This window comes from Felis catus, chromosome C2, assembly GCF_018350175.1.
Source record: "Felis catus isolate Fca126 chromosome C2, F.catus_Fca126_mat1.0, whole genome shotgun sequence".
NCBI lineage: Eukaryota > Metazoa > Chordata > Mammalia > Carnivora > Felidae > Felis > Felis catus.
The window spans coordinates 16,827,305-16,850,096 of NC_058376.1; the positions used below are offsets into that span (position 1 = coordinate 16,827,305).

The 22,792-nt window shown below is 34.6% G+C and overlaps 1 long non-coding RNA gene across 1 annotated transcript in view; it reads left to right on the forward strand.

The window, feature by feature from the left end:
• LOC123379886 overlaps positions 1 to 22,567 on the forward strand; it is a 143,211-nt gene extending 120,644 nt beyond the window's left edge. The window contains exon 3 of the long non-coding RNA XR_006584865.1: positions 21,963 to 22,567. This is a non-coding gene — a long non-coding RNA (uncharacterized LOC123379886). The remainder of the gene's footprint in view (positions 1 to 21,962) is intronic.
• The last annotated feature ends 225 nt before the right edge of the window (positions 22,568 to 22,792 follow it).

Below are 22,792 nucleotides of genomic sequence, written 5' to 3' on the forward strand. Positions count from 1 at the left end.
GAAGACACACTATCCTGCTAAAATGGTCTTTTGGGGGTGAGGGGAAGTTTTTATCTAATTATACACAATTGGATTTTATAAAGGTTTAAATCAGCCTTGACTACCACATTTCTGGGCAATAGTCCATCCTATATTCTGAATCACTGAAGACTGCTGGGAAGCAAAATGAGAGTTTTATCCTAGCAAAAGTAGCAAAATAGTGCCATAAGGTGTTTTCAGATGATGTCAGTATAAAGCTATTGCATTCAAATTATCCTTATTTCAGCAATAGCCTTTGGGAGTGGGAAGAAACTGTGGCACAGATATTTCCTCTGGAGGCTCTGAGCTGATCTATGAGAACCTGAAAGGGATACAGGTTCGAAGATGTGAAATATGCCATGGCTTCTATTACAGGTTAAATAGTAACATTTTTCTATATTGGCGACTGATAGCACAGTTTACTTGAGTTTAAGCCTTAGGAAGTTCCATCTGTATTTTATATTATCAAGAATTCTCCCTAAGGTTCTGAACTAGCTCACAAATCACTGAAAACTGGAAAAGATCCAGAAGAAGCTCTTCTACCACCAGAATTGTTCTTATTCTGTTTGGTTTTATGGGCTTCAATTATTATTAAAACATCACCCCTAATCTGCACATAAATTTCAATAAGCATATAACATTAAGGCAACTGTTTCTGGAAAAATGTATTTAAAGTTAAGAATTCCAAGTGTTGTCTAGGAGGCGGAGCAAATAGAACTTTCATCCATTGCTGATGAGAGTAGAAAGTGGTGTAATTATTATGTTTTTATTTTTTAATATTTATTTTTGAGAGAGAGAGAGAGAGAGAGAGAGAGAGAGAGAGAAAGAGTGTGAGTGGGGGAGGGGCAGAGAAGGAGGGAGACACAGCATCTGAAGCAGACTCCAGGCTCTGAGCTGTCAGGAACCTTGAGATCATGACCTGAGCCAAAGTCGACACTTAACCAACTGAGCCACCCAGGTGCCAAATTATTTTTAAAAGGTTTAGCCAGTCTTATAAAGTTAAGCTAAAACCTACCCTATGATTATGCAGTTTCTCTCCTGAGCATTTACCCAAAAGAAATGCAAATTTATGTTCCCAAAGAGACTTGAACAATAATGTGCATAGCAGTGCTATGCAAAATAGCCAAAGACTGGAAATAATCCAAATGTTTACCAAAGGAGAGTTAATAAACAGATTGTAGAACACAACTCCATACTGAAAAAGAATGAACAACAGTTGTAAACTACAACATAGATAAATTTCATAAGTATTATGTTGGTACAGAGAAGACATCTCTGTGAAGATATCGCACAAAAAAGGATACACAGTGATTTCATTTCTATGACATTTTAAAGTAGATCAGTGGTTTCCTGGTTCTAAAGGTGACCAAACAGGAATTCAGTGTTAAGTTTTATTATGTACTGGGTATAATAGTGTGCATATTTGCATCCAAATGTATCAAACTATACAGTTAAAATGTTCATTTTATTGTATGTATTTTATCGATATATAGTATATCAACTGATTTACAATGTTAGGAAATCAATTAATACTATAATGCATCAATCATTCTAATAAGAAAACCCAGTATTCTCATAAGAAAGTCATTTCAATAGATGTACAAAGTAAAAAACAAACAAACCTTAAATGCTCATTTTTTTGAAAAGCAAAGCAAAACAAAAGGAAAAAGGGGCAAAAGTTAAAACTGGAAACTCACTTTTTAAAAGTATGGTTAAAAATAACTGTATGAAATTAAAAAAAGAAAAACTCTATGAAATCAATAGCTACTGGTACATTTAATTATGCATTGGCAAAGGCTTTGCAATTAAAATCAGTTAAAAGGGAAAGAAAAAAATTCTTCCAGTAATAACATAAGATATGCAAGTATTGGAAATTAATCATTATTGAAAGACATTTTGATTAATCCTACAAAACTCAGCTAACTGAGGCAGCTAGTTAGGCAGCTAACTAAAACCAGAAATATGAAAGGGGTCAATTAGGAGAATTAGAGCAAATACAGAGAATACTGCCTTCCTGTGTAAGTGATGAGTTAGAGAAAATATACACACACAAATCATCAAACATGGAGAATATGCAAATCCTTATAGAACTCATATAAGACCTGTTCAAAGAGGGTTAGAAAAATTACGCATATATATATAATATTTTGAATAAATTAAAATATATTTTGTTTAAGCTATTAATTGAAAGCCCAAGCATTGTGTCCCATTTCCCCCCTAGATTAATTAATACCTTCGTGGTAGGCAAGGAGCGAGAAAATGATGACTTTCGTGTGACAGCTGCAAGGAACAGATTCTGCCAAGAGCAGAAAGGAGCTTGAAAAAAGGGCCCTTAGCTCCAGATTAGAACTCAGCCCTCTGTCATTTCGACTTCAGTCTGAACAGAGAGGCCAACCACAGCATGCTAGACTTCTGAAGCAGAGTTTTGAGCTGCTAAGATTGTGGTCATAAATCACACGACCATAGAAAGCTAATGTAACATTTAAATATATCCAGAATCCTGAGGAAACTTCTTTAATCTTAACATGTTAAGGCTTTTTGTCTGCTAGAATGAACAGTTTTTTAAAAAGTTACGAACATATGAAAAACTTTAGAGTAGAAAAGGGCACCTCCAGATATTTTAGATATAATTAGATGTGTTCTATTGTCTCAGTAATTTAAAGCTGTATTGAAACAGAGATTAGAAAACCCATAGGCAACCACTGTTTCTCTAAATTCTTTTTCTAGATGCTTCTACACATATGTTCACTAATTTATTTTTTTGAGTTTTTATTTAAATTCCAGTTAGTTCATATACAGTGTAATATTAGTTCCAGCTGTACTATTAAGTGATTCAACATGTACAACACTTGGTGCCCATCACGACAAGTGCACTCCTTAATCCAAATTCTTAATATAGGATTTAGGGTGCCTGGGAGGCTCAGTTGGTTAAGCGTCCAACTTTGGCTCAGGTCATGATCTCACAGTTTGTGGATTCAAGCCCTGCATTGGGCTCTGTGCTGATAGCTCAGAGCCTGGATCCTGCTTCGGATTCTGTGTCCCCCCCTCTCTCTCTCTTCCCCTCCCCTGCTCACTCTCTGTCTCTCAAAAATAAAGAAAAATATTAAAAAGAATTAAAAAAATGAATTCACAGTAAAAAAAAATTTTTTTTAATTCTCAATATAAGATTTAAAACCATCAAAATCCACAAGGTAGATATTTCTCACTCAACAGAATGTGTTTCAAACATTGCCTAGGAAAGAAAATTAAATTAGGTCCTAACTATACAAAAATAAGTTATAGTTGGAGTAAATACTTAAAACTGAAAAATTAAACCACAATAATCTAAGAAAAAAAAACAAGCTTAGAATTTGCAATGGTCTTCTATATATAAAACAATGCAAGAAAATAAAAACCTTTCTGTATGTCAAAAACATAAACAAAATGAAAAAGACTAATGAAACGTACAATATTGGCAAGGTATGTATCCTGAATATAGAAGGAGCTTTAAGAAATCATTGAAATCAGTGGGTAAAGATGTGGATGGACATAATAGGGTTCTCACGGCAGTAGTGATGGAAATGGATAGATGCATGTTCATAATAAAATGAACTAAATGAAGTATGGTAGTTTTCATTTATGAAACTGGTAACATGTTTTAAAAAGTAATAATGCTAAGATAGATATTGCAGGCAATTTGAAGCAAAAGTGTTAATATGTTCTTATCCTTTGATAAAATAATCCAACTTCTAGGAAACATGATAGGAAAAAAATCAGAAATTTGGAAAATTATTAACCCACAAATTACTTACAGCACTAAGACAGTGAAAATAATCAAAATATTTCACACACAAATAAGTTATGGAATAACTACAGAGCATAATATTCTGTAGATTTGAAGACATTTTAGAAAAAAAATTAATGACATGGGGGAAATGCCCATAGTTTGTTAAGTAAAACAGTAAGATGTAAAACCCCATATGTATTAGGCAGCTATATCCAAACAAAATTTTACTGGAAGGAAATGCCCAGTGCATGAATGACGAGTTCAGAATTTGAAGACGGTGATGCTTTTATTTTTAAAACATGTTTTTTAAGTTTCTCTTTCTTTCCTAGGTTTTCTATAGAACATTCTTATTGGCTTTTAATCAGAAACAGATCTATATACATTATTACTTTAGGAGTTGCCTGTACCCTTGCTACTGAAAGTGTGAAGCGGTCCATGAGGTTCCTCTATGGTCAAAGAAGCCTTCCTTGCCCCCGCCTCCCACCCCACATATCCTGACATTTCACAACGTTTGTTGGTTCCTTCCATGTGTTTTATTTTAATATTTTTGTGTCTTAATTATTCCCATCTCTAAGCAGAGCAAATCAATCTTTAAAGAAAAACATATTGGTATTTTGGCCATGGCTTGTAGATAACAGTGATCTTTGTATAAGTTTCTTAGTTTTTTTAAATAACAAAATTGATACTATTAGTGAATGTAATATTTTAATATTCTATTCATTCAGTAACAAATTGAGTGAAATGTCACATTCCCCAAAGCTTTATTTTCTCAGTTGAAAATCATAACTTAAAAAAGTCAGAATTCCATTAATTATCCATTATTGGGGATCTACAATATTAATCTGTGTACTAAAATTTATGATTCAAAGCTTTCACTAAATGCTGTCTCCTTGGCTTTTACAGAGAGATGTTAAAAATGAATTACAGTAAAACCTTGGATTGTGAGTAACTTGTTCTGTGAGGGTTCCACAAGATGAGCAAACATTTTTAATAAATGTTAACTTGAAAAACGAGCAATGTCTTGGAATACAAGTAGTGCATGATGCTGAATGTCACATGATCACAACTGAGCCAGTGGTTCTTGACATTTACTTTGATATACAAGTGCTTTGGATTACAAGCATGTTTCTGGAATGAGTTAGGCTTACAAAACAGGGTTTTACTATCATCTAATCACACTGACCATAATGTTATGCAATCTAGCATAAGTACAATTTCCGAAGATAAATATTTTCCTGCTAGAAAAAAAATAAAACTCTTCATCGATGATGTTTCCAGTGTTTTAAGTTAAATTGTGAGTGTTATTGAAGATAATAATTGTTTTCTAATGAAATGCACTTTATCTTATGGTTTTTTAACTCAGAGCCAAATCAGTGCTAAAAAGCTAATAATTCACGCATCCTGGATGTCTTATACACATACCATTATTCACTTAAATGCCTTTTGACTTTTTTCCTTTAACTTATGCAGATTACATAAGTTTATGTATAAAATGGGAAAAACCATCTTCACATGGTGGGTTTTGAGAATTAAATAAGATAACACGTGTTCTTCAGAATTTAACTGACTTTCAGATACATGATGATATTCTGCAGTTATTATTACTATCAATTTCCTATCTTTAAAAGTATTTTGAAACATAATCCAATATAAATTTTTGGAAATAGGTATAAATACAAATATCATTCTTATTTCTATAAAGCCTCTTTTAGAAACTTCTTAAAGAATCTCCCTCTAAATATTGCAATATATTTTAAAACTTTATAGTATTTTGAGATTTAAAAACACCAAAAGGGGTGTATTAGTTTTTTGACTATTAATCTTAAAGCAATTTGCCTACAAGTTACCAATTAACCACAGACTAGATTTTAACAATGTGTAAGTCAAGGGGAAAGTTGAATTGTTACATACTGGCCTAAGGGTTAGAAGATTTTAGAAGATTCTTTAACTAATCAAACCATTTAATTTTCTTTGAGCTTTAATTTCCTCATCTGTATTGTGACAGAATGAGACAAGTTTCTCGATAGCCTTCTTCTGACCCAAAAATTTCAAAATGTCATTTATGTCCTTCTAATCTGAATTTAGTCCTTTAAAGTCAAGAATTTTTTTTTTATATATTTTGCTTTTTCTTTTTTCTTTCTTTATTTTTTTAATGTTTATTTATTTTTGAGACAGAGAGAGACAGAGCATGAGCAAGGGGGGTGCAGAGAGAGACGGAGACACAGAACCAGAAGCAGGCTCCAGGCTCCGAGCTGTCAGCACAGAGCCCGACGCGGGGCTTGAAATCACAAACCAGGAGATCATGACCTGAGCTGAAGTTGGACGCTTAACCAACTGAGCCACCCAGGCACCCCTCTTTTGTATTTTTCAAAACTTATATTGAAAGGTTTAAAATACAGTTTTTAAATGAAAGAAGCTAGACAAAAAAGAGTATATTCTGTATGATTGCATTCATCTGAAGTTGTGGAATAGGCAAAACTAATCCATAGTGACAGAAATCTATAGGGGCATTTCAGTGGTTGCTTAGGGCAGAGGATGAGGGGTGCATATAAATCCACAGTAAAGGGACAATGATATTTTTCTGAGAGATAGAAATGATCTATATCTTGATTGTGTTGATTTGTCATAACTCATTAGACTGTAATCTTAAAATAGACACATTTATGTGCAAACTATTCCTCAATAAAGTTGTCTAAAAAACAAAAAATAAAATACATTTGCATTTTAGAAGTCTTGATAACCTTGTTCTGACTCAGAAATTTCAAAAAATCATTTATATCTCTCTAATCTGAATTTAACTCCTTAATGTCAAGAATAATGATCTTTACTTTAAAAAATATGATTCAAAATTTATTTGGAAAGGTTTAAAACACATCTGCATTTTAGAAATCCAAGTCCTGAAGAAGATTTTGGGAGAACAGAGCTAACCATTACCAAATATTCCAGGAGCATACAATGGCTTTCAAATTTTGATTTGTTTTCTTTGAGGTCTATAGCGCATACCTGTTCTTAGATCTTGTTTCTGATTCTGCTATGTTCTTGGGAAGCTGGAAATGTTGAGATAATATGATGTTAGTTGGGAAATTTAGTCAAAAGCATAGAAACTCTTCAGCAGGAAACTAAATCAGGTGTATAGAGGAAGCTAGATTAACTTCACAAAGAAACTTGGTGCAATCATCTATGTATCTATGTATCTAAGTATCTATGTATCTCTATCACCTATCTATCTACCTATTATCTATCTTTATCTCTCTACCTAGCTATCACCTATCATCTTTTTATCTACCTCTTATCTCTCTCTCTCTCACTCTCTCTATCATCTCTGCTGACCTATCATCTTAGTAGAGGTTCTAATTTGATACACAAAAAGCAAGCCAATGCATTCCAAATGCAGAATTTGAATGTATGCGATTAGCATGTGCTTCTGTTTCCTGTCTCAGTAATAATATTGAGATTGATATTATGGAAAGGAGACAAAATGCCCGTCAGGAGTATTGGTGGAAATTAAAATACAGTCATGCATTATAATGAAGTTCTAACTGCCACACTAATATTTCATCCATTACTTAAATTAAAAGCAGCATATTGAATTGGTTTGTGAATGAACATATTTAGTATACACTATAGACCACGGAATACTTACAAGCAGGGTGGTGGTTCTATTTGGACCAGATGGAGTTTCTGGGTGGTCTTCAAAGTGAAGCTCGAGAGAAGATCTATTACAGCAAGGTAATTTGAAGGGATTAATAAAAGCCGCGGATCAATACTATGTGGGCTATATTACATCGGAAAAAAAAAAACCCTTAATATTTTTGTAGAGGCAACTAACAAGCTTTTTTTTTTTTTATTTGGAATGCAAAAGTCTTGTTTATAAGATCACTTAATGGACTGCTTCAAAATATTTCAGACTAGGAATTTAGTCTAATCTGGTTTAAGACTTGGACTAAGACCAACTTCAATATATATGAAAATTCAGTTTCCAAATTTAAGGCTAAACCATATGCTATATGTCAGATTTATTCTCAGTTCTCGAAGAAAAGACAGCCAAACCATAGCAACACTTTTCAAACACGTTTGTTCTACACCTTTTTTCCTTAATACAACTTCCATACACATAAAAGTAGATATCATCATAGGATATTTATTTTGATAAATATAAACTTACAACTTCTTAATTTAAAGGATGGTTTACAAAAGATATATCATATTATCAGCTTTATGGATTGATCCTATTTGTGAAAAAGTTTCAAAACTACAAATAGAAATGTCTTAACACAAGCAGTGCACTGAATTCTTTGGCTAAAATATTCCCTTCCATTAGCTTATCAGAAAACTTTTCTTTTTAAAAAAAATTTTTTTTTAACATTTATTCATTTATGAGAGACAGAGAGCACAAGCAGGGTAGGGGCAGAGACAGAGAGGGAGACACAGAATTGAAGCAGGATCCAGGCTCTGAGCTGTCAGCACAGAGCCCGACGTGGGGCTGGAACTCACAGACCATGAGATCATGACCTGAGCCAAAGTCGGACGCTCAACCGACTGAGCCACCAGAAAATTTTTCTTGATGACAAGCCCAGGATGCTCTTCGATGCATTGCAGTTATAAAGTTTATTTCACTATTATTTACACCACATTCACACTGCACAGAAATATAGCTATTATTTTGCAGCTGTAGCTGGAGCTTCCACAACACTATTACTGAGAAATAGAATTTGGTCTTCTGGTCCCAAATTCTTTGATCTTTTCACCAAACCATAGGACGTATCCTTGGGATTCTGTCATATTATTTCAGGTAATTGAGAAAAAAAACAATGACAACATTTCATGTAATCAGAGATAATATCTAAGTTGATATCCTTCTCTGGTTTACAAGAGCCTCAAATTTCCTTCTGTGAGCATATTTGCTGGCAACATCATTTTCTTCCATTTATCTGATATACAGTGATGAACTTTATTTTTACCTATAATATAAATGATCATATTGTGGTATGTCTGTATGCAATACTGAGCAGGTGTTAGTTGGAGCACAAGTTACTCAAGTGTATTTGGATACTTTATACCATGATTAAAGATAAGCCAATGGCTTCTGGCTGCGTTGTAGGCTTGTCAATATATATTCTTTGTCTTAGAATTGCACAACTTTGTTCAGAGCTCCCTGAACTACAGCATTTAGGAGGACAATGATCAAGATTATAATCTTTGCATTTTTAATTGATCGAACTTTTGAAAATAACTTTAATTATTTAAATAATGACTTTAATAAGAATTTAATAATGACTTTGCCGAAAAAAGATATTTGAGATAATATTATACTCCTATAAATCTTAACCCAGGTGCCTGAGTAGCTCAGTCAGTTGGGCATCTGACTTTGGCTCAGGTCATAATCTCTCTGCTTGTGGGTTCAAGCTCCGAATCAGGCTCTGTGTTGACAGCTCAGAATCTGGAGCCTGCCTCAGATTCTGTGTCTCCCTCTCTCTCTGCTGTTTCCCCTCCCCTCCCAAAATAAGTAAACATTACAAATTTTTTAAAAAAGTCTTAACCCAATACATGATGAATGCCATTTTAACATCCTAATGTTAATTTATAGTCCCTGCAAAGTAATACACATTTACAAAATGTGCTTTAAATTTCTATATTAGAACATTTAACTGTTACCATATTTATTCTGTAGGATACTTTTCATTGCATAGTTTATTTCTTAAATGTATTATGCATAATATACGCAAGAGAAATAATGTAAGTAATCTGTCAGGACTGAAAGTCATTTTATCATCATCAACTAATCTAGAATGTTAGATTCACCATGCCAAAATTTTTTTGCCTGACAGGAGCTACTAGACCGAGCAGAATTTAAGGAGAACCAATTAGCTCCAGGATAGATCTATTAAATGCTAAGTCAAGTTATCGGAATTCCATTCTCCATGCATTTGTGCTGCTTATTTTATATTCCATTTTTGCCAAGAAATGTAGTCAGTGTGATTTAGCTTTTGTACAATAAATTCAGTAAGATCTTTGAAAAATGTAGTTCTATAAAACAGCCCATGTAAACCAGCTCCCATTTAACAACATGACTCTTAATACAGAGAACAGTATCAAATAGTAGCTCTTAAGCAAAAGTAGAACAATTCACCAGTTCAACCAAATTTATCATTTCACTACGCTCATGGTGAATATTTTAGTGAGGCTAAAGCTAAAAAAGAACACTTTTAGAAACACATCTATACAGAAATTTAATGATCATTAACAATGGAATAGCTTATTTTGAATACATTTTATTATTTTTTGCTCTTAAACTTGATGTGGACCTTAACCACCAATTAGGATACAAAGCAAATACAAATTTAATAGGTGTTTAAAGACAATTAATTTGAATCTTTTATTTATCCATTCAGAAAATATTTGCATTAAAAGAGTATGAAAAATTCACACCAAATTATTAATTGGTTGCCTATGAGGATAGAAGTAGCTTTTGATGGAAGAGAAAAAGTTAGGGAGTTTTGTTTTCTTTCCTGGGCACTTGTAATTGTTTGCTATTTTTAATAAGGATAACATACGTATATTATTGAGTGAGTTAATTACATGGTATTTGAAACAGTGGAAATTAACAATAAACATTACATTTTGCATTGACCCCTTACTTAAAAACCTCATCTATTAACACAGGAAAGAGCATGTATGATGAAAAACAGAGGATCTGGGCACCTGTCATGGAAACTCCATCCTTGCTTTGATTCTTCATGCTGATGTGCTGGTAAAAGAGGTGGGCGTAGGGGAACCCTGATTTGTGACATCAACTGATTTATGTGGGATGAATTTTCCTAACATGGTCAATTCCAAGTTACCAACATGATGTCACTGGATGCAAAAATTTGTACAGGGGCACACAGAAATAACCTCAAGCACATGGAATAATAACATGTAATACAATAATTAGGGAGTGATTACTTTGAGTATTTGATGCATTTGTTTGTAATATAATTTACTTATTTCTAAGTTTATGTAGTTTGTTAAAAAAAAAATAATGCATTTAACAAATTGCAAAATTCAGCAATTGACTTCGGTAAGCCTCATTGGTTGTGTCCAGCACACCACTGGTGCCTCTTTGCTCCCCATGGTAGCCTTGTCCCTTAAGGGCCCATAGATCAGTCCTAGTTAGGAGCCTGGCCCTCGGTGAAGCAGACAACCAAACAAAACCATACAAAAAATATGGATCCAGGCAGAAGAGTACATTTTACAGTAGTTAAAACTGATATACTACCATCAGAGACAGAATAAATGAAGTATTTTTCTAAGGAGAATTTAACTTAGATTGTGATACAATAGTAAACCATCCCCCGGTTTAAAAATAAGCAAAAATATGCTATATAGTTAATTCTTTAATTATAGCAAGAGGAAATGGATCAGTAAATTCTATAAATGAATGCTGTTTTCTGCTAGACCTTCGACTTTGATGTTAGATCCACAAGTACTAATGTAAACCAGTGGTTCTTGAACTTTGGCATGCATCAGAATCATACATGCTGGGCTCCAGTCTTAGAGTTTCAGATTGCGTCAGTCTGGGATGGGTCTGAAAATTTGTATTTCTAACTCATTTCCAAGTGAGGTTGATGGTGTTGGACTGTTGACCACAGGCTGAGAACCACAACTATGAACAATACCGTGTATTGAAGAGAAATCTGACCATCTGATATAAAATTATGAAAAAAATTCATGGCCATGATAATTTGCCTCTGTGTGTACATGTGTGTGGGTGTGTGTGCGTACTGGGAAACTGATGTAGGGGATTACATAGAACACACAGCTCTATTAGGAGCAAATAGGTTCAAAAGTTAAACTGAGTAGGTAGATGAATGTTCTTGACATCATTGTTTAAAGAGTTTGTATGTCTCAAATCTTTCATAATTCACTTTTTATAAAAAGAAAAAGTTGCAATGACTAAACTTGTATAAAATTAAGTACTTCTAACCAGGCACATTGTATTAGCCAAAAAATATAGAACTTCTAGCTTTTAGGTTTATTTTAATCAAATAGCTTAAGTAATATAACCTGAAAAACTTAGAAACCCTTCATTAAGTGACATTATGGAGAAAAATATTGATAATGACTGCTCTTTTATATTCATTAGTTCATTCAACAAATATTTCTTGACTGCCTACTATGTGTCAGAAACTGTTGCAGTTTGAAAAAAACTGTTGTATTGAAAATACAATAATGCAAATTTCCAAAACAGATGAAAATCTTCCTCTCATGGAGCCTACATTCTATAAAAGTCATTTTTATTTTTGCTCAATGACAAGCAAACAAGCAAACAAGCCAGCAAAACATTACCAACGTTGAAATTGGCAAAAGAAAAGACAAGTAAACCTGAATTTAAAAAGTAACCCCCCCAAAAAATAAATAAATAAAAATTTTAAAAAAGTAAACCCAGTTTTGAAATATAAAAACAGTAGGGGAAACAAGGCAATTCTAAGGTAAGGAATTTCCTGCAGGAATGCTAACAAGGAAAAGTGAATCTGACAGTAAATACATCAAGTGAAAATTAAAGCTATAAGTTTCATCCAAATTTATGGGAAAAAAGGAGATTTTTTCCCTTTAATGTCATAATTTCCCCCCAATGTTTTTCTTTTCGAAGTCGAAATCAGTCTTATGTAACGTGACTACGAATGATTTATACATGCAATGCATTTTACAAGGTAACATCTCTAATTAAAGCCTGTGATTTGGAGGTGAGGGTAAAGTGACTCCATGGCTCCTCCCCCACCAAGCAAGAATTTTTTCCCTCAAGGGTAATGCTCCCTTTTCAGTTGGGAGTTAATGAACTAATTCAGTAATAAAACATGATTTTTCCCTATTTCTTTACTGCTTCACTAATTTTACTCAGCAGGCATATTTGGACGTCTAATAAATTACCAGCACAGGGCACAACACTGAAGATAAAAAGATTAGTCAGATATGGTCGTGTTCTCAAATAGTTGCAAAGAGGCTGGGGGAGATGTGAAAATGGACAAGTGACAATAAGGGCAAAAAAGAGCCCTGGTAAAATTACACAGTGGAAAAATCTTTGAGTAACATCACATGTATATTGGATGGGATAGGCATGGATTCCCAGAGGATATGTTGCTTTCGGCGGAGACTTCAAGGATGAATAGAGTTAGCTCAACAAGGAAAGTAGGGGTAAATGGAAAGGGTAAATGGAAAGGTGACCATGGCAATATAGAACTGCATTTGCCTGAATCGTATTGGTGACCAAGAAACTTGGGGAAAAATGATTAAAATATTGGTGTGTGTGTGTGTGTGTGTGTGTGTGTGTGTGTGTGTGTAGTGTTCCTTCTATTTTCTGCTGAGTGTCAACAACCCAGGACTTAGTTCTCAGAGAATTAAGTCCCTTACTGGGAACCAGTCACTGCCATAGTTGTCAAACATTCAAACATGTGTGAGACGTGGTCCTCCGTTCAGTGAATTTCTAGTCTCATAGAAGATTTGTCAAACTTCTATTTGCTTTAGGGGCACTAATAATGTTACTCATACAGACTAAAAACTGTAAAATTGTCCAGAGCAGAACTCTAAGTACCTTTCTTGCTCTTAAACATTCTTCTTTTTTTAATCCTTATTTATTTATTTTAAGAGAGAAAGAGAGGAACCACACGCGTGCATGTGAGCAAGGGAGGGGGAGAGAGAGAGGGAGAGAGAGAGAATCCAAAGCAGGCCCCACACTGTCAGTGCAGAGCCCCCTTGAGGTTCGATCTCACCAACGATGAGATCATGACCTGAGTGGAAATCCAGAGTTGGAGGCTTAAATGACTGAGCCACCCGGGCGCCCCTCTCGCTCTTACATTCTATGATTTCAATGCTATGAAAACTTTATTTACAATACCACAGTAATTAATTCATACATTTATATTTTTCCACATGTCAAGTACTTTCCTATGGAGATATTAAGTTTGTTTATGAAATGATTTTAGGAGACTTTTAGTATACTTCTTTTTTTTTTGGATAGTATCTGAAAGGAAATTCAAAACAAAACCGACAACCGACTAAACAAAACAAAAATCCTGGTTTTTCTCCAACTATAAAATGTACCAGTGGTCTCTCTGCTTTCTCTCAAATACAAAGTCATATATTGTCATATATTTTAAAAGATATCTGTTAGCTATTGTTTTTGGTTATTTATACCTCTTTCTATATTAACTCAGATGATATTTGCAAGTAAAAGCATGTGTTCTTTATACTTATAGACTAATAAAAATATGCTGAAGTAGTGGCAACTAAAGAGAGATTATTCACCCAAATATGTTATGAAATTGTGTATACAAAACACACAAAGCAATCTAGGAACATGGCTCATCATACGTTTTCTCCCTTATATCAAATTATATCCTGGGGGTGTATTGTAGTTCATGGAAAAAGTATTAGCGCCTTTTAGAGTTTTGTTTCCTAAATTGCTTCATGTTGTCCTCTAAATTGAATCCTGCAAAACTTAAATTATTTTTTCTTTGTTAGCAATATTAAAATGAACAACATGCATAATTTTTTTCCTATTAGGTTTTAAATTCAGGGAAGTCAGAAACTATGTTCGGCGTCCTTTATGAAATTTATACTCAGCTGTCATAGCAAAAACACAGTTAGCTTGGCTACTAGCATGAAAAATGAATGAAGCTTTCTTTTTACTTATTTCTAAAGTTCAGCTTTACGTTCACTAGTGCTTTGGTAATACAGCAAATTTTAGAATTAAGGTTAGAAACATACTGATCCCCAGATTTCATGCACAATTATCTCATGGAAAACATATTATTTAAAATAAGTGTATGGTTCGAGATGGTTAAAAAATGTGTTTTGGCGGACCAATAAAGGAGCAAGGATGATAACCCACGTCCTTGCCCTTTCACAAACATTTTTCTTTTATTCTAGTGAGGCCATAGAGGTATCACAAAGAAACTTTCAAATCATACCATTATTTATTTAGTAGCAATAATTCAGATATGGACAGTCCATTAAGAAAGAGCTCCCCAGAGCTCCTGACACAGCATACTCCAAAACAAAAGTTATTATGATTTATCACTCATCACAGAAACTTACCAGCCGCATCAACACTTACTACACTCAGTAAATGCTAGCTTGTTAAGACATTTCTTGATGTATTATCACATTTATAAGGTAAACTTCCCACTTTTAGTTCTAAACCATTGACTCAATCTTGTACCCATCAAATAAATTGATTTACATAAGGGGGAGAAAAAGAATCTCATTTATTTATTCATTTATTTTTTACTCTGGTGACAGACACCTACTGTAAACCCAATGCTCCAAACCTACTAAAATGCATTCAAGCTCGTATTGGGGAAACAAACGTGTGACAATCTTGCCGGTGAGACAACATACTCCCTCGAGTCTATTCTCATCCTTAGGCAGACAAGTGAGGAAGAAAATAGGTTTGCTATGAAGACTTTTTCCATTCTGTTTCTATGTTGGTATTCTTCTGGTTTACCTCTAATTTTGTGATGATTTCTGTTTCTTACTGTAGTTGCTAAATTGTTAAATTCTTCCAGTGATTGTGCATTTCACACTGGGGGTCACAGTAACCCAACAAGAGAGTTTAAGCAGAGAACCATTCATCCTCCTGCTCATTCCTAAGTAGGATGCAGAGACTCTAAGACAAAGCAGTATTTATTTCCAGCCCTTTGCATTTATGCTTAATGCTTAAAATATAATCTGTCTTATTGGAAACTTTTGGAAATCTTAAATTTAAGTCTTAAAATGAAATCTTTAGGAATGTTCCCTTAAAGGAAACCTTTGGAAATCTTAAATTTAAGTCTTAAAGTGAATCTTTATTTCCTAAAACAATAAAACGAGCTGTAGCAACTTTTGACCCAGTCAAGACCTGAGGTGAGTATTTAACATTTGCATCTGAGAACCAGCCCTTGAGCATGATTGCTTTTTGAAATTCTTAATCCGTAAACTTGGTTGAAAATGCACTGCTATGTCCACTGATAGCCTAAAGGAAACCCCCAGACTCCCTAACTGCATTTCTAGGAGATCTCACTACTTTCCAGAATGAGTTTTGTGTCTCTATTGTTTCATATTCTGGCCTTTTCTTGTTCTGCCATGTTAGTGAAAGTCGATGAAAATTAACTCATTCAAAACCAAATTCTAGCATATTTTGAAGACACGCTTTTGCTTGTGAGGGTTGTTTTGGGCTCCCAACCTTAAACATTGGACTCTTTAGTAAGCAGAAAGCCAGATAAAGTCAGAATCAATGTACATCCGATTCAGGTGTCCTGATATAAGACCACATCTGGAAGTGGTGGGTTTTAGGTTAAGTGCCTAAACCAATGAGACGGTATTCCTTTGTATGTAATTGTCCTTCGATTTCCTTCCATCTCTCTCTTTTTAATTTCTTTTTAATCCTTATGGAGACCTTGGGGGTCTACATAGACCTATTGATAATCATAGCTAACACTTTGTAAACTTGCACCCTGGCAAGACTAGTACGTAGCAAGGTGGTTGCTTACATATTGGAGAAAAATGATACAAGTCTTCAAAAATTTAGAATCTGGATAGGAAAATCAAGCTTGAGTTATTCTTACAGCTATACCTCTTAAGACCTCTTACATAACACTCATTTGACACAATGTAAGTTCAATTTCTTAAAAAAGAAAAACATTTAAAACCCCCAGAATACTTTGAGGTAATAACATGCTGTCATTATAGTTTGCCAAATTTCAAGAAGAAAAGTAATAATATGAGAACTAGATTTATTTTCACACTGAGTCAATGTTTTGCTTTCATTGTGGTGTAGGGCTAATGCAATTTTCAAGATTTTTAGATATTTATTTTGTGTGATTTCCCTAGACCAAACCGTATCCTCTTTGAATTTTGGTACTTTTTAATGGGAAACAATTTTGCAGCAAATTAAACTGGTTGGATTTTATAGTTCTTGCTTAGAATGTCTCCTACCCCACCCCCGACTATTCTTTCATCAAATAGCAATTACTCACCGTCCACAAACCATATTACTTGATTTCTTTTTCTTTTTAGGAGACCTCTAGTCACACCAAAAAAAAATTAATAATAATCATTTTCATCCTAAGTGTTCTAGTATAGAATTTTCCTTTCACAAAGCATCTATCTATGTTCCCTATTACAGTGATTAAAATCAGTTTCATGTAGTGCCAACAGGAGGATCATTTCTCTCCCTCAAAGAACTATTGTAAACACCTAATCTCTTTTATTTATATTATTCCTACTGTATAAGGCCTCTTTTATGATATCTCTGATTCTCGGGTCACACTGTCATGTCCCAGATCTTTATAGGTGTGTAAAGCCTTTCATCTTGCTCCAATATTTGCTTTAAAAATGGATGAGATTTGATTTTGACTTGGGTAGTCTACACTCAGACAAGCAGCAACTGACTTATCAGGATCCAAACACCCTCCCTACCATCTGTGGGCAGTTGGCACATCCAAATTAGACAACAGATCAGATTGTAAGGTCTTCTCTGACTGCACAGACTCAAAATGAGATCTGAGTTCCCTTCGCAGCCTTCATCTCCTTAGGAATGTTCCAGAATACACTGCCTTCTAGTTCTTTCTCCCGATTCCCCATAACTAGTATTTAAGTAAATCCTTCAAAAACATTTTAAAATCATACTTTACTGACACTCCCATATTGGGCAGAACACTAAAAATAGTCCCCTCTGAGGCCCCAAGTTTGCCACTTTACCAGTAGGAGGTCTCCTCAGGAATTATGATCTCCCATCAACCCGCCAGACAAAAATATGTCTTTTAGCGGCTGATGTTCCTATTGCAGAGGCTTTTCTTCTAACTATGTAGAGCCAGGTTTGCATTGTTATGTTTAACCCTGCCTTAAAAGGAAAGGCCTACTCAAATAGAAGCAGACTCCCCTCCTCCACTCACTAGTTACAAATTCTGAAAGGTTACATACTGAGGCCTTTCTTTATATCACAGATGAAATCCAGATTTTAGTGTGTATTAATTTTGTGATTTGGGCTAATTTCATTACTTAAACTGTCTGCCCTTCAGTTTCCTCATCTTTAAAATAAAGCTAATATGGGGCACCTGGGTGGCACGGTCAGTTAAGCCTCCGACTTCAGCCATCTCCGGTTTGTGAGTCCGAGCCCCTCGTCCAGCTCTGTGCTGACAGCTCAGAGCCTGGAGCCTGTTTCAGATTCTGTGTCTCCCTCTCTCTCTGCCCCTCCTCTGCTCATGCTCTGTCTCTGTCTGTCTCAAAAATAAATAAAACATTAATTTTTTTTTAAATAAAGCTAATAATATAGCACGGAGTTCATACACAGAGTAAATGTAAGATAGTACAATGCCTGATAAAAATATAAACACTCAATGATTATTAGCTATTATTGTCTTTTTAACATCAGCAACTCTGAGTTATTCATTCTTTTTCAATTATTCATGGTCTTTAGCAGGTTTAATAATAACAGAGCTCTCTGGAAAAATGAGGGTTGACATGTACTTTGAGTAGGGTCCAACCCAGATATATTTTTGACATATTTATTTTATTTACCTTGTAATACATATTTTCACAGTATGGAAATAAAATATGATCAATATCCAATATTGCATAGCATTTTTATTTATATATATATATATTTTAAATATTTATTTTTGAGAGAGAGAGAGAGACAGAGACAGAGACAGAGACAGAGCATGATGGGGGGGAGGGGCAGAGAGAGAGAGACAGAATCTGAAGCAGGCTCCAGGCTCTGAGCTGTCAGCACAGAGCCCGACTGGACATTCCAACTCACCAACTGTGAGATCATGACTTGAGCCCAAGTTGGACCCTCAACCAACTGAGCCACCCAGGCACCCCCTGTATAGCATTTTTGTATACCACACTCAAACATACCTAATTCATTACATGTTAATTATTTATTAATTTACAGTTAATTATTTTATATTATGTTATATATAATATTATGTTATATATATGTTACATTACTTTATATTCTTCTAGCTTGTTATTTTGTCATTGAAGTATGTCTTTGTAATATGGGAAGACGTTGCTTGGTATTGTGTGGGCTAGACATGTGCTCTGGGTATTTTTCCTAAAACATAAAATGGAACATGAGATTTTACTATTTGAATTTTCACTACCCAACAAAATTTTAGGATTATAGATAGCAAGCATTACATTTTCTACCTCATTCATTCTCTCTTAATCATCATATTCTCTATTGACTCTTAACACTTTCAAATCCTGAATAAGCCCTGTCCCTTACTTGTTCACTATTTGCACAATTCAAGTCCTATGACTACTTTTGCACCTGTCCCTTAACCGATCTGCTTTCTAAAGTTGACCAGGGTCTACTGAGTAGTAGTCTTTCACTGGAATTATTTTATTCATGGGCATTTGTGATATTTAAAATCACTGATCTCTCCTGCCCTTATTACAATCTTTCCCTCATCTTTCTGAAACGAGAACGTTATTTTTTGTATATGTCAGTTGGTAGCTAACTTTGTACCCTGTCCTGTTCTTTGAAAGATAAATGTTTAACAATGTCTTTCTTTGGTTGGTTTGCTTGTAGTGGGTCTCCACTTCTCATAAATTCAACCATCGTTTCACAACTAGATGCCCCTGAAAGCGCTAGCTTCAGTCCTAATTCTAGTTTTTGGTGTACTTTTAGTAAATTTCCAGGATTTCTCCCATTTAAAATAACTAAACTGATCTCATTTGTCCCCCAAATCAGCTCTTACTTTCTATGTTCCTATTTGTGTTCATGGTATTATCATTCTCCCCGTCATTCAGATTTGAAACCTCAGTCATCCAAACGCTGTATTTCTCCTCATTTCTCACAAATTTTCAATCTCCATATCCCACTTTTTAAAATATGCTAGCACTGGTTGAATCTTTCCCTTAATTTTTATCTCAATTTGCATTACTCTAGATCAAACCCTAGTTGTACTGTCCTGGTTGTACTACAATAATATACCAACTTTTGTCACTTGTGAAGACTGATAAGACTTTGACAGGTACACAAAAGATGACATTATGTATCAAGAAGATACATTTCTTTGAAAATATAGGGCTCATTTTGGTAAGTTTAAACAGTAGTAGTTAGAGAGGTTTATACAGGTAAAGAATAATATCGTCTGAAAAGTAGCTGGGACTAAAATCTTAAATCCTAGACCACTGAGAAATATTAGGGAACATGCTTTCTTTCCCATTGCTGTTTCTTTTTTCTTTAGTATCCATAGTATCTTGCAAAATGTTTTGCATATTTTAGATGTTCAAGAAATTTTTATGTCAGGAAACAAATGGAAATACTTTAAGCATATTGAATTACTAAAATGCACATTGATTTATAGCTTTTAAAAGTATAAAAGACACAGGAATTATCTTTATTCTGTTTCTGTAGTTTATTTATTTAAACAATGATATAAATTTTAAAGTTTTCCTTAATTGTCATTGATAAGTACCATATACATATATATCATATGTATTTGTTGACTATATTACACACATACACATATATGTGTGTGTACTATATTCAAAGTTAATAATTGATTGAAAGAGCCTATCCGGTGCCAAAGTCTTGCTTTACTTTTGAATTCTTATTTTTGGTCTGCTCTGTTTACAGAACATCCCTTTCTGTATGATATTTGAAGAAACTACTGAGTTAAAAATAGTAACTCTTGTAAAAGAACTCAGCTCTCGGTACTTGGTCATATTATTCATCTTACGTGGCTGATACATTTATAATGCAGTGATTCAGATACATGTGGCTTTTCAAATTTTTTCAGAAAATATGAAGTCATACATCATAGATTAATATTCTTCTCATGCCCTCCCTGCTACACCCATACACAAATGTCTCTTGTGGTTAGGGGTATTAATCCTTTCCTGTGGTTTTGCAGTCCAGGAGAATATAGTGCGGCATGCCTCCTGGTTTAAAACGAAAAGGCTTATGGTGTTCTTTGACTTTCTGTTCTCTTGGCTTTCTGCAGAGGTCAGCATCCATGGGAGGGATTTGCTTTGTTTTTCTAATTATTGGCAGCTGGGTGAAACAGCATCCAAAATGGGAGGGGGGAAGCAACAGAGAGAACTTCAGACCATGCTAATAACAGGTGTTTCCAAGGATCAAGTTCTTAAACAAACTTAGGAGTAAAATGAGATCCATTTTGCAGCTGAATTGTCCCTGACGATAGATGAAAACCACCAGGAATTTGCATACAATAGCACATTTGGTTCACTTCCAAGTGTATTAAATTGATTTAATAATTTTTTAGAAGGTGATTTTGAGTAAAGAGAAGGAAAGTTGTTCAAACATGGAATGCCTACAGAGAATAATTTCATTTTGGCTTGGTTTGTTGCTCTTCCTCTCCTAGTCACATCTTTACCCCCAGAACACACACATATACACGTGTGCATGTGTACATACACATTTACATGGACACATAACTCACCGATAACCTTGTTGTAACTGTTACGATGACATACGAGGTCATTCATTTGTAATTTAAATTATAAATTTCATAGAATTCAAAAGAGCACAAGAATACATGGTGAAATAGGTCCTTGGGGTGATCCTGAGTTGCAAGACTCCTTAAATTATTTAGAAAGTTATCTTGAGTTTATAGAACTTGGTACAAATGTTGACATGATAAATTTAAGCAAAGAGAGGTAGAAACTATTAAATACTCCCTCATGAAAGTATTCTGTTACGTTAATTTGAGAGAGAGAGAGAGAGCATGCATGGGAGAAAGAGGTCAAGGGAGAGAAAGAATCTTAAGCAGGTACCGTGCTCAGGGGTCATGACCTGAGCTGAAATCAAGAGTCGGACACTCAACTGACTGAGCCACCCAGGCACTCCCTTCATGAAAGTATTCTTAAAGAAATATGAGCATAAGCCAAATTTATAGCAAAATCATGATCCCAAAGAGGTTATCCCTCGTACATAAGGTGCCAATGTTGAAGTTTTAGCAACCTATACATTCTACCAGAGCTTTTAGGAGGTGGGTGAACTAGCCCATTAACTTCCAACACTCACAGGGCTCATTCACCAACATGTGAAAATATGTTATGTTATAGTGACTTAGAGTGTATCAAAGGCCAATCAACGTTAGAGACAGAAGCAGTGACAATAAGAAGAAAGGGAACCACAAGAACAGACAGTGAAGTAAAGACACTCTTTCCTTTGGTGCAGGTTTCTCCCCTGCTCCAGGACATTGAAGAGAACAAGGAGACAGCTCAGAGCTGGAGCCTGCCTCATCCAACTCTGGCCTCCTGCAAACACCGGGTCTCAGCTCAAATCCAGGCTGGCTTAGGAGAAGTTGACTTCTTCATTGAATTTGAGATTAAACATTAAATGGTACCTCTTTTAATAACTAAAGGTTGTCAAAAAAACTTTGAATCCACTCAAATATCACCAAAGGAAGAGAAGGGATGATTGATGAAGCATAAGTGAAGACAGTAATTGAAGAAAAAAAAATCAGATCGTTTAGTTGACATCGTGTGCCATTCTATTGTCATATGGACGAGACTGAAGTGCTTTGTACTGAAGAAACATAGAGGCAGAGTCTTGAAAAATTCCCGAAATGACTTTTCTCTTTTACCTCTTTAAACGTAAGAGAGGATAAATAGGAGACTACCTGCTTTTCTGGGCAAAATGCAGTCAGTATTTGAACGATTCATTAGTACTCAATGATTAGATCCAAGTTGCATTTGTCAAGCCATTTTAACATCATCAACTATGTCTTGGGCACTTCAGTTTTCAATGAATTTATATTACATGTGAATTTGTTTTCTGCATCATCTTTGTCTTTCTCTCTTTTTTTTTATTTTAAATTAACAAGGGATAAGGTATGAAATATGGTTTATTTCTTCCAAAATTATAGGACATTTTTCTTATTATTTTACCAACTTTTCCTCTTTAGAATATTTTTGGGAGTGGGGCGCCTCGGTGGCTCAGTAGGTTAAGCGTTTGACTCTTGATTTCGGCTCAGGTCATGATCTCACAGTTCTTGAGCATCAGGC